Consider the following 13,396-nt stretch of genomic DNA (forward strand, 5'->3'; position numbering starts at 1 on the left):
AGTAATCAGTGACTAAAGAAAAATGCCCGGATGAGTTTCTCTAGATCTTTATGGAACTTTAGAAAGATGAATTGTGGCTTAACACCACAATACATTACAGAGCTGCTGTTGTAGCAACCTCCCAGATCTCTGAGGTCTTCTGGTTCTGGTTCTGCAAAACTCTCGGCATCCAGAACCAGAACCAAATGAGGAGAAGCAGCATTCAGTTTCCATGCACCACTAATCTGGAACAAACTTCCAGAAAACACTGAGTTACTTTAAATCTAGATTTAAACCCACCGGGTTAGAATTGTTTTAGAAACATAAACCATTAATCAACATCCTGCTGTGTAGCGACGGCACTTGACAAAATGTAATGATTCAGTTGTTGACTGTTTTTTTGTGCTTTTATGATGTAAAGCATGTTGAAATGCCTTCTGCTTCACAAATAAACTTGATTGATTGATTGATTGATTGATTGATTGATCGATCGATCGATCCTCTAATCCTGGAAATGTTTTTCAGGTGATGGAAGGCTGACTTTGTAACCGTCTTTATGTGGCTCTGAAGGTTCAGGTCCAAACCCAGATTTCAGGCCTTGTGGAGCTCCAGCACCTTTAAGGTGTAGATGAGCCACTTTCCTCTTGCTCACCTGGTCTTTTATCTCCTGAATCTGCAGAAAGGTCAAAGGTTAATGAAGAGCTAATGGAGGTTTCCTGATGCTGTGAAGCAGCAGCAGATCTGACAGCAGCTAGCAGCTTTAGCTGAGGACAGTTTGGACAGGCTGGTTATTAGAGCCTCGCCTTACGGAGAGGGAAAACATTTCCTGAAGCTGTTTTCTCCTCGGCTGTCGGCTCAGCAGCAGCCGAGGAATAAACTCCCCGGGTTTATTTCTGCTCCTCACGAATCTGTCTTTTAAAATCCAGAACGGGGATAAAATGTTCTGGTATGAAAAGCTGTGAACCTGACCGCAGGTCTCGATCTCAGACTTTTAAAACTCTGATCCAAACCAAGGTTATTATAGTTCACTAAAACTAACAAAATAACAAAAGCTGAAATTAAGAAAACATTTTCTGAAATAAAGAAAAACAGAAATTAATAGGGAAAAACTTGAACTTGAACTGGAACTATACTGTGTGTTTATAAAGTTAAAACATACCAAAATTATAGATATATCCTTTGTTTTTATGTTTATAAATGCATTTATTAGCCTTTCAAGCTGAAAAAGGATTGGGAAGGAGCAGCGCCACACCAAATTGTGATTGACAGTGCTAAGACCAGCCTTTTTGCTCTGATTGGTTGATTCTAATTAGCACTGGGAAAAGGCAGAGAATCTCATATTAAATTATCACGATATAGTGACAGTTTCAACAAATATGTAAAATATATTTTTTTTCTGAAAGTTAGTCACTGCAGCTTTAAAGAACCTGCGTTTGAATCAGAACCGCATTAATATGCGGGAGCCAAAGGCAGAACCGCAGCTGATTCTCCCAGAGAGCTCAGATCTGATCCGTTCGGCCCTGAACTGGGGAGGAAGAGGAGGCGTCGCTGCTGCTCGGGGGGACGAAGACGGCTCCGGACTCCTGGGACAGCAGAGAGCTGCTGGTAAACAACCAGAACCGGGCCGACTGCTGCAGGTAAACAACCAGAACCAGGCCGGTTTGGGGTTGCCATTTGTAAAGTTACACTGTGAAAAATTAACAGCAATGTCTTCATTGTCATGGAGAGAAAAATTCTCATCTTTCAAAGTCATATTTTTATGTCAGAGTTCCAAACTAAATATTTAATTCACAAGGTAAATATTTAGTTTACAAACTAATTATTTAGCCCCAAATTAAATATTTATTTTGCTAATTAAATATGTAGTTTGAAACTAAATATTTATTTTCCAAACTAAACATGTAAATATTTAGGTTGCTACATAAAAAAATAGCTCTAACAATAGTTAGCTATGAGCTAAATATTTAGCCAGCAACCTAAATATTTAGTTAGCCAGCTAAACATTTAGTTTGGAAAGTAAATATTTAGTTTAGAGCTAAATATTTAGTTAGTTCCAAACTTAATAAATATTGATTTCCAAACTAAATATTTAGCTCCAGACAAAGTATTTATTTTCCAAACTAAATATTTGTTTTTCAAACTAAATAATTAATTTACAAGCTAAATATATGGCTTATATACTAAATATTTAGCTTGTGAATTAAATATTTAGTTTGGAACACTAATATTTATAAATGTATGAATAACATGGTGAAATCTTTCCTCTGACAGGTTGAATGAACCAAAATATTTCTGGAGCCGATCTTGCAGCAGGTGGATGTTTGGACGGATGACTCAGAGAGTGAAGTCAAACGCTGCGACACCTGGTGAAATATTTACGGTCCTGGAGGAGCGGCAGCCGGCAACAGTCGGTCGGTGAGGAAGCAGCTGGTAAGTATAATTCAGCCCGACAGAATCGTGTCAGAACCAGACAGAGCAGCCAGGAGGGAAAACCCAACATGGAGACTTGGCCCACATGCAGATCAGGAATGGAGAGGATTTCATTTACACAGCCACTAGAGGGTGATAGTGAGCCATGTCAGGTGATCAGGCAGCTACAGAAGCAACCGACAGCCAATCACAGCAGCAGAATAATTAAATCCCAAAGGTTTGAGCGCATAGATTGCAACCATGTAAAAACTGGAGAATTGGAACTTTATCGACCAGCGGCTCTGCATCGTAACTGCGGCATCCAAAATGGCGGAACCGAGTGAACTGGTCATAAGTCCTAACTACTATATGTATTTTTAGAAAGTGGCAGTTTTAAAAGTACAGTACAGGTATTTTTACTGTCCAAAGTCATTTCAGGAAATGTTTTTATTTGTTTTTTTATTTTTACATATACCATCTTTTTATTTTATATATCTATATTGATATATTTTTATCACTTATCTAGAATAGATTTTCAAAGCAACACTAGAAATGCTGACTCTGATAAAATTACATCTTTTCTGACTAATATGTTCATAATTATGACATGAAGTTGGATTGTTTCTAAAATCCACCTGGAATCTGGAGGAAATGACACCTGATGTTTGTGTCGACCTTCTTGTTAAACAAGGTTCTGGTAGCTGCTTCAGATTTCTCCTTCAGATCTCTGAAACAAGCAGAAATAGAAACGGACCCGAGGCGGGACCGGAACCGTCAGGAGGGACGATGAGACATCACCCAGAATCGTGTTGGGATGACTCAGTTTTCCTCCTTCACCCTGAACATCAGCAGCTCCAGACTTCAGCTGGCCGTCCCAGAAACTGGTTCACAGTTCCTGCTGACTGAATTAAGGCCCAGCGGGCCGAGCAGGCAGAACCAGGCATGGAGTTTGGGTCAGAGCCCGGCTGCTGTGAAGCCAGCTCTCATTTTATGGCTGTTTCCTAACATTTAATTAAATTTCCAGTCGGTCAACGTTAATGTGCCGTCAACGCTGAAGCAGCACATTTAATCTGTGAGTGATGAAAACAATCCCGTTCTAATTATAGGGTGGGATTTGGGTCAATAACAGAACCAGCTGCATGTCGGAGCGTCGTCCTGATCGACCTTTGACCCTTTCCTGGCTTGAACCAGGAAAGGGGTCGATCTTCCCAAAAGCCCTGTTACTGTGCAGCTGTGAGCTCAATTGGGTTTCAACCAATGACATGCGGTCAGGCGAAATATCATCATGGAAAAATAATATATAATAATAAAATAATTTATATTGCTATTTTCACCCTGTGGTTTGTATTATGAAGTACCTATTTTTCATTTAGTTTAACCAATTCTGATTATTTTTTCTTCAAAATCGCTGAATTTTCTCATTTTCCCTTTCAAATGGTCAGAAGCTCAGCTGGTGAGGCAGCAGCGAGCCGAGCCTGGGATCGATCAACTTCTGCTCTGGCTGCCAGTCAGCATGATCCTCCTGTCTGTCACCAACTGAACAACAACACTGGTTAAACTTTAGCTTTAATAACATAAAGCTACATCATTTTTAAAGTTTAATCAGTAATACTTTTATAACAAATTTATGTCAGATCATGATTTCTTGGTTAACGACAAGTTATAATAACAAAGACATTTTGAATAATGTCAACTTCGTATTAAAAGTGTCATGATTTGTCACTGCTTAATACCCTGTATAACTGTCCGGTTTTTTTTTTTATACGCTTGTGGAAAGGTTTGGATCAATTTGTGATGTTTTTGCCATGTTGTCTTGACGATGTAAGTGTTTTATGATGTGCCGTTTGTGCGGGTAAGGGATGGGTGGGGATTTGATCTGTTATGTTAATTTAGGTATGTTCATGTATGGAAAATTTATGTATGCAAAATTTAATTAAAAAAAAAAAAAAAAAAAAGTGTCATGATTTACCGAATGACACTTTATGACAACAGTCATAAATATTCATGAAGACTTACTCATGTTTATGACGGTGTCATGAACACAACCCGTCAAATAAAGTGTTACCGGAAAAATATTATTTTGCCTGATTTTGTTATTTTTTTGTTATTCATAAAATTTATTGTCATTTTCATCCTTAAAATACCAACATTTCCAATTAACTTCATATTTGGTCCATCAGATGATGTAATTATTAAATATTAAATAACTGATAATTTGATCAGTTTTCAGTACTTGAGTAAACTTTTTACCAAATACTTTTTTACTACATAAGTAATTCCTTGGATGGTTACTTTTTACTTTTGCTTGAGTAAAAGTTTTTGGGTTCTCTGCCACCTCTGGCTGTGAACCAATAGGAGGAGATCCGAGTGTCTGCTGACGGTATCGGTGATGAAGATGTGAAGCAGCTCCTCTTCATCAGCCTCTCTGGAGGAAACAGCGTTCGCCGCTCCCAGCAGCTCGGTGACAGATTCGCTGCTACCTGTTGTTTTTCTGCACTCCAACGGCTGTGATTCACCCAAACTGAGATGTTTTCACCACCATCTTTATTCATGTGTTATATAAGTGCTAACAATGCATGAAGCCACCCACCAGAACAGTTTATCCCCGATGAGAACAGAGAAATCATCCATTATTAAAACAAAAGGCGAAGCTTCATTTACATTAATGGAGGTAAAATGTCAGATTTCTGAGGCCTTAATAAAAACATTCAAACCAGTAAAATTCTAATTAATGAGAGGAAAGTCAAAGGATCTGCAGGTAGAAATGCATCAGTCAGAAGACGAAAAACAACAGTGTTCCCTCAGATGAACATTGAGTAACATTCAAATTTTAATCTATGACTGGATGAAGGTAAACTTTTCTCCCAAATGACCATTTATGAGGTCAGACACTGATGTTGGACAAGGAGGACCAATTGAGATCAGGACTGTTTCTTCCTCACTTCACTTCCCTCCATGATGCACCTTGGTTTGTGACCTGAAGCTCAATTTATTTCAGTTCAGTTTACTTATATAGCACCAAAAATAATCATTTTAATTCAGTCACACTAAGATTACCAACTGATTCTTAAAATCAATTAATCAATCAAACTAAACTATTTTTAGTTTCATATCATGTTATGATGTTATTCCTTTATCAAAAGCAAACCTGGAGTGTTGCTTTGATTCTTTCATGCATGTCTGAGAAATCCTTTAGTCTCCATGGCGACCATTCAGCTGCAAAACGCCTGGATGGACCCGGCTCTGCCTTTGGGGTGCAGCTCCTTCTCAGAGCTGCAGTTTCCAAGCTTCTGCCTCACAGAGCAGCTCAACCCTGTGACTCCAGCTCCTTCAGACTAGCCAGCAGCAATTAGCAAACAGCTGGTGGAACTGCAGTAACTGCTGAGCTCATTATAGGAGCTACTTGTCAGAGCAACGCTAGTAAAAACATTAAAGGGTTAATAGAGGAGCCATGTTGTGATGACTTCCTGAAGACGGAGCTTCAAAAAGACCAGGAGCTTCTTAAAGAGACAGAGGCCCAATTTCAAGGTGTTGAATCAGAACGTAGTATTTCTTTAAGTCATATTTGATAAATGTAGAATTTTTTAAAACACCTGAAGGTAGCATAGTTACTTGACTGCTATCAGATGGCACTATGTTTCTGGAGAGTACATATTTCTTCTAGCCATTTAAGTCCATTAAGTTTTCTCAGCAGGGCTTTTATTCTGAAATATCAGTTTCCAGCAAAGCATTAAGATGTGAAGTCCTGCAGAGATTCCTCCTGCGGTGACCTTGGTGACTCCATCATGTCCGCTGGCCGGTCATCCACCTGCAGCTCTGAGTGCGTCTGATTGTCCTGTTGCTGCCGCTTTGAGGTGTGAACGACGTTGATCCGGGTTCAGATGAAACGAGCATCAGCTCCCCCGTTTCTGATCGGTTTGCCTTGTTCTCCTGGATCTCTGGTCGCCTTTATGTAAGCACGCAGCTTTGTGTTGTTGCCATGGTGTCGATGTCTAGCAGGCGCTGCAGCGCCTACATGATTCAGTCACATCAGAGGATCTGGCTCTGGGCTGCAGGGAGCTGCAGAGACAACAAGGTAGAAAACAGCATGTAGAAGCTGCTGCACCACACAATCATTTAAACACAAACAGGTTCTTCATTCAGAACCAGAAGATCTGCCGCAGCTCGTTTTCATCTAAACACTTAGAACCTGCTGCAGCTCATAGTTGAACTCGTATAAGTTTTTCCACACCTGAACTCATAACTCATAAAATCAGCCTTTAAAGCTGTCGGTGACGGGACGAGTGCTATTTTATTGGACCGTGTTGCTATGGAAACAGATTGGGTCCAAGTTCGCTGGCTGTCAGAGACTCTGACAATAAATATTCATAAACAAGATGCAGAACATCCATAAAGGGAGGAACTGCTTGAGGCTTTTCTGATTTAGACATAACTTCTTTGTTTTAAAGTGAATTTTCTGCCTTTAACATTCGGAGCTTTCATCTGTTTGTCCTTGAAAAAAACCTCAGAAGCTAAACGGGAACGACAGAATCGCTTTGGGACACGTTTCCCTTCTTCTTGGGTTTCATTCTTTCATCCATTTTCAGGCGTTTTTGTTGTGTCTGACCATCTGATACCGCTCACTGATTCAGCTTTAGGTCGGACCGAACCATCTGCAACCGGAACCAGAACTGAACCCACAGGGTTGCTGGAGGGTCCAACCCGTCTCTGCAGCCGTCCTTAATAGAACCAGAAACGGGAAGGTTTGGGGGAAAATCAGAGTTCACTGAGGCAGTGAGACAACCCCGAGGCCGGTGGCCGGATCACGGACAACGTCTGAGGAGGACAGAGCGTCTCCAGGACGAAGACATCTGATTGGTCCTCTGAGATGTTCAGGAGGACAACCTGGAGAAGTCCTCACTAGCTAGGTTTCCATCCAATTCTTATGCAAATTGTGAGCAAGCTTTTAAAATGTCACAAAAAAGAAGAAAAAATAAAACGTGACTTGTTTCCATCTTCTGGTTTGGAGCGAATCAGTCAGGTGACCCAAAGCGTGATGTCATCGGATGTGGACACTATGAATGGCTGGAATAAACAGGAAGTAGAGGATGCTGATAGCATGGAGTACAAATCACCCCTCAGAGCCACCTCCAAGCCCTGGAGGCCTGGACTTGGAAGTGTTTCGGAGTTTGGTGCCTCTTGTAATGTGCAGAATGGATGGAAGCGTTTGCTTTGTCAGAACTTTAAATCTCCCTTTCAATTAATTAACTCTTTTTCAGAAAAACTGCCTTAAGAAAGTGTAAAAACTACATTTAAAAAGTTAAGGAAGTTATTTTAAATTTGGCTGTTCTACCTTTTCTAATGCAATTCGTCACAATGTGCATAAAAACCGTTGATGGGAAGAAGTTCCTGTTTCCATGCAGACATTCAGTCCTTCGGGTCACTGTGTTTCTTTTTACGACTCAGGAGGCAGAACTCCTGCAGGGTTCTGGCTACACTTTTCCTCCACAGATAGGAAGCTTGATGCTCGTCTTGCAACAGAAGGGAATCTTATCTTAGACATGTTTGACCTCCAAACTGGAGCGCTACAGAGCAGCCATTGATGGTTCTCACCATCCTGACCCGGTTTGAACTTTTGACCCCTCTGTAATCAACTGGAAGCCATTGATGTCGGTAAATCTTCATCAGCTTGTGTCCTCGGACCAGGTCTTGTGTTCATTTTGCCTCCCTGCAGTTTCAGGTTCACCGACATCCCTCCTCAGAGTGGATTTATTTCCACTGTGGAGCTTCGGCTTCATTTCGCTCCGTTATTACCCCACCGACTCCTGGCGGCTCCAGGGAGCAGTTCCAGCTCTGAGGGGGCGGTGGCGGTGGCGGTGGCGGCTGCTCCTCTGCAGCCCGACTCCGGTGTTTACTTGGATGAAAAGTGAAAAAAAAAAAACAAGAAATGTGGCTGTGATGATCTGGTTGAGTGGGAACAGCTTCCAGTGTGTGGGCTGCTAGCTGTGTGTGCCACTCGATGCGTGGGCTGAATGTTGAAACGTCTCATTGACATGAGCAGAGCGCCGTTCCTGCTGCTGCTGTGATATATGAACAGGAGCACATGGTCATAGTGCGACACTGTGTGTGTGTGTGTGTGTGTGTGTGTTGGCGTGTGCGTGTGGGGGGGGGGAGCTGAGGTTGTGCTGCTGTTTGAAATGAGCGATGGGGTGCAGGGCTGCAGCTGCCGTTTGCATGCTAATGCTGCGGCAGAGCTGGAGGATGTGGGAGACGAGGGGAAAAGGCCAGAGTCCGCCTACACACACACACACACACCCCAACCTGCCATCTCACACCTCTGCTGCTGCAGGAACACGCTGGATGTGTTGATGTCTCACTGCAGAGGAGGAAACCCTCTGAACACAGACGGCGGATCGTGTTCAGAGTTGGCTGCAGATTAGAAAATGTGTCTGTGAGGAATCAAACCGCAGAGCTCCTGTTTCAGGGCCCAGATACGCCGGCTGATGGAGAGAACACAGTAATAACGACTCTAATTTCATTTGTGGGTCATTTTTCAAAGACGAAGTTAGAAAATCAAATCAGAAGTGGGCCTGAAGCGGTGGTACAGTCTGAACAGCAGAACTTATTCTTAGCCTGGCCCCGTTTCAGCTCAGGAAGGCGCATCAGGACGAGACATCCATCCAACCAAACGCTTCAGGAGGAGTGGAGGGAAAATGACGACGTCAGACCGAATGTAGGCTGGTTAGAAGAGACTGAGCTCTGCAGAGGAGATTAATAGTTGACATGGAAACTAACCTGCTTTAAAACCTGGAGTCCAGCCACCATGTTGATGGTGCAGCTGCATCCATATCTGCTGTCTGTTCAGGCCACTGGGGGGTTCAGCTCTCCAGCCATCGCAGGTCAAACACCAACAGTCTTGGTTCTGGCTGTCGGAGGAAACCGGAGTACCCAGAGAGGACTCATGCATGAACAGGAAGGACATGCAAATTCATAATAACTTCATTAAATGTTGTAACTTACATTAATTCAAATTCTTCAGAGTTATTGTAGATAGTGATGGCATTAAAGTTCTCCTGTAGAGGTGTGTATTACAGCAAATTTGACGAAGCCTCTGACTGAAGCATTTGTGTAGATGATGACCAGAGTTGTCCATAATTTTATTGGTCTTATGAATCATGCAGACTCCATGTAGGAAGACCCCAGCTGGGATTTGAAGCCAGGATCTTCTTGCTGTGCTGCCAGCATGCAGACCGAGATGAACTGATGAGATGAGAAAAGGAAAAAGTCTCAGATGAATGTTGGCCTCCACATTCACCATGAAGCTGCAACTTGGAGGCCCAGAGATGATCCAGGCAGGAGAAGCAGAAAATTCAGCTTCACAATCTTTAAATAATGAAACATTCAGATATTCATCATCAGGGTTGCTAAAGCCTCTTCTCCATAGAGTCTGACTCTGTCCCGTTTCTGGTTCGGTTCCAGCCAGGTTGGGTGTTCCTCACTATGCAGTGGTTGACGCTCCGATCATCTCATTTTGGCACGTCTAACTTTGTTTCTCTGAAGTCTCTTAGAGTATTTGTTTGTTGCCCTGTCCAGTTAACATGCACTCTATCGCCACAGTTGCTAGAAACCTCAAAGTTTGAACAAAGATTCAGCAAGCTGCAGCTTGCCAACTACTACGGTCTCGTTGCGGATTGGTTGAGATGTCGTTGGTCGAGGAGGAATCAATGAAAGCAGTCTACTGCCAATCAAATGGCTTGTGCGCAATACCAGGCTTGGCTCAGCTTCTACTATCCCCATTGCAAAATCTGGAATCTCCGTTTTTTGCAATGGGGAGGAAACACCCAGTATCTGCAAATAGAGACAAAGCCATGCCTTTGGAGAAGAGGGTTAAAGGTCTCTCCTAGCTGCATTCCATTTTTGTTTCCATGTGGTGAAGAAGGAAGTTGCACTAAGTGTCTTTATCAGAGGTTTTTGTGTCGTTTGCTGCAGTGGTTCTTGGTGCAGCGCCCCCACAGGCCAGAAGGGGAACAGCAGTAAAAGAGAACTGCAGCAGCTGAAAATGTTTTGGTCCCCAGTCAAACTGAGTCTACCGGAAAACACAGTTAGTGTGTAATTTGGAGAAGAAGATGGAGGGATGGGTCTGGTCTCAGCTGCAGCTGTGAGGGCGATTGTGTTTCTGCTGTATGTAAACTCATCCTCGTCAGTCGCATTAAAAATGTTGAGCATCCAGAAGGAACAATCAGCTCCCACATGCAGATGATCTCAGTTAAAGATGCTTTTTGTCAGTCAGTTGTTTTATTCCAGAAGCAGCAGCTGAAGGAAACCTGAAGGTGATGAAAGTTTAATGGTTCTCTCAGCCAGCAGGTGTTTCACGATGGAGACCTCCAGCAGCGCTCCGGGCCTGGAGGGAATCCCGACCCGCTAACCCGGATCCATCAGCCGCCAGCTGGTTGCGGCCGCCTCGGTGCTGAGGCTGACGGCGGGGGATTCCCTGAGCAGCTGCACGGATCGATGCTGGCTGAGGAACGGCGCCGCCCGCTATGGGTCTGATGACCTTTCACCTGAACTGGCAAATCCTCTGCTGTCCTCTGGTTCCACTTTGTTTGGGATTTATCCCATTTTGCTTTTAATATTCATTAGATTCCTTAAGATTTCTCGTCCTTCAGTTTCACTATTTAGTGTCTCAGCTGCCTGATTTTATTTAAATGGGGCAGTGCATTTAGTCAGTTAGGCGTTTAATTTCCAATCTTTTGCTAAAATTGGAAGTTAGCATTTTGCTAATTGTTTTATCTGAGTCCAATAAAAACAAACACAAGATGAAACATTCACACTATTTAATGCATAAAATAAGAAATACAATAAAAACTGTATAGAAAGTTGGAAAAATCTATTTCATGAGGTTTATATCGAAATGCTCATTTAAAAAATTTTTATTTCCAACATTATGTCACAAAAATAATAACTAAAACCTGAAATTTCTCAAAGGTCGCTGAGGTTCTTTGATCGCAGTGCTGAGTCCTGGCCAACCATGCCATGCTTTAAAGAAAAGATAGGTGGCGCTCTGTCTAATAACAGGCAGTTTGTTCCAGCACAAACATTTTTTAATTGATAAAACATTTTTTGAGAATGAAGACTTTCTAAATTGAAGCTCTCAGTCCCCTGTGAAGGTCGACCTAGTGCTTTTTGTTTTTTGATAAAACTCTATAGATACGTTTTTATTGGCTTTACCTATTAAAAACAGATCAATAAGACAGTAATCCTTAAATAACTGAAAACTTAAAAAGTTATATTTGTCTAAAACTAGGCAAATGTTATATGACTGTGGCCTCCTTTAATTGCCTTATTAAAAAGCTGTTTTATAAGTTTTAATGCAGTAGCACAAGCAAATGGCCATGATGTGAAGCAATATTCAGTGTGTGGTAAAATCATGCAGTTGAGGTCAGACTGAGATAAGAGGCCTAATGAGTTTGAAGTTAAAGTTAACTATTTGAGTTTCCTTGTTTTGTTTTTTAAATGAAAGTTGGAGTTAAAAATTAAACCAAAGTCCTTCTCCAGATCAAATCTCCACTTGATCATCTGATCCTGTGATTGTCGCCTCCAGTTTCTGTTTTCTGGATTAAAGTTTTCAGATTTTTAGTAAAAATACATCATTTTTCATCCAACTGCTTCCTGTTCAGCTTAATTTTGGTCTCTAATTGAGCTCCTCAGACCAGATAACCTGCGGTATCGGTGGGAGAACATTGCAGACGGGTCGGTTCTGATCAGCTGAAGCAGGAAGAGAGTTTCTGGTCTCTGAAGAGAGGCTGAATGAAACCAGAGAGCCTGATTTATGATCCAGTGAGCCGGTTTATGTCCAGGTTCCAGCATAGACCTGTTGCCGTCTTGGACGTCCTCTTCATTTTCCAGAGGACTCCATAAATCCTTCAGGTTTATACGGACAGACGCCCTTTCTCGTTTCATCAAGGTCAGACACAAAACTGCATCTGGTGCATTAAATCTGCTCACACACTTCCTGTTTGTTTCCTGAAGCAGAGCCTTTCATTTATAATAATCTTTTTCTCACCTTCTGCCTCCATCTTTCTTTCACCTCATCCCTCTCAGCAGAACCAATAAGTCCAGTGTTTCCTGTTTAAAATCACTGATGATGGCCTGTTTTCTCTCCAAGCAGCAAGGCTTTCCTGTGATCCTTCTAAATGGTGTGGATAAAGAGCTCTAAAAACCCTGAAATCTTTCCATCTTTCTTTCCATCTTTTCATTTGTACTTCTGCTACTTTCAGTTTCAGCCCATTTTGATGTAGTTTGATGGTTGAATCAATAGCAAGCAGCAGGTAGAGCTTGTTTACTCTAAATTAGCTTACTCAGCTGCACATTACTTTTAATCTGAGTGTACAGTATCATCCTTTTATGTTGTATATTTGACCAGAATATTTCTAAGACATCCTCAATCCCATCGTCAGGTCCTCCAGTGAGGAAGCAGTTTAGTCTGATATAGTGCCAGTGAGGTTTACAGTGTACGTAAGTATCTGGTCTCAGATAGAGAGTATGACTACTGATGGCAGATGATTTTGAGGATGCATTCACACTTGATAGTCTGGTAGAATTGATTTAATTGGGAACCAAAACTGCTAAATTTGTTCCATTTCCAGCTGCTTTGGTTCTTTTTCTTGCTGCACTGAGTCAAACCAACCATTTGCAACATGTCATTTGTGCATGTTACCGCTTGGTGGAGTCATCAGGAACCATGAATCAGCTTATACAGTTATGCTGATGACACTCAGTTATACATCTTTTTGTCTCGGGACGACCCTCAGCCAATCACTGCATTTCAGACATAAAGACTGGATGGCACAGAACTTTCTCCAGCTCAACCAGGACAAAACAGAATTTTAATAATTGGACCAGAGGATCAGAAAGAAATTATAGTTCAAAATTACAAACTGCATCTTTTAAACCTTCAAAACAAGTCAGAAGCCTGTTCTTCTTGACTCTGAGCTCACTTTTATTCCACATATTAAACAAATAGTTAAAA

The 13,396-nt window shown here is 41.8% G+C and overlaps 1 long non-coding RNA gene across 1 annotated transcript; it reads left to right on the plus strand.

The window, feature by feature from the left end:
• The first annotated feature begins 522 nt into the window (after positions 1–522).
• LOC111605904 lies at positions 523–4,013 on the plus strand. Its single transcript, XR_002751892.1, has 3 exons — positions 523–1,616; positions 2,251–2,409; positions 3,831–4,013. It is a non-coding gene; the product is annotated as an uncharacterized LOC111605904 (long non-coding RNA).
• Positions 4,014–13,396: the final 9,383 nt, after the last annotated feature.

Source organism: Xiphophorus maculatus, chromosome 20 (genome assembly GCF_002775205.1).
Source record: "Xiphophorus maculatus strain JP 163 A chromosome 20, X_maculatus-5.0-male, whole genome shotgun sequence".
In the NCBI taxonomy this organism is placed as follows: domain Eukaryota; kingdom Metazoa; phylum Chordata; class Actinopteri; order Cyprinodontiformes; family Poeciliidae; genus Xiphophorus; species Xiphophorus maculatus.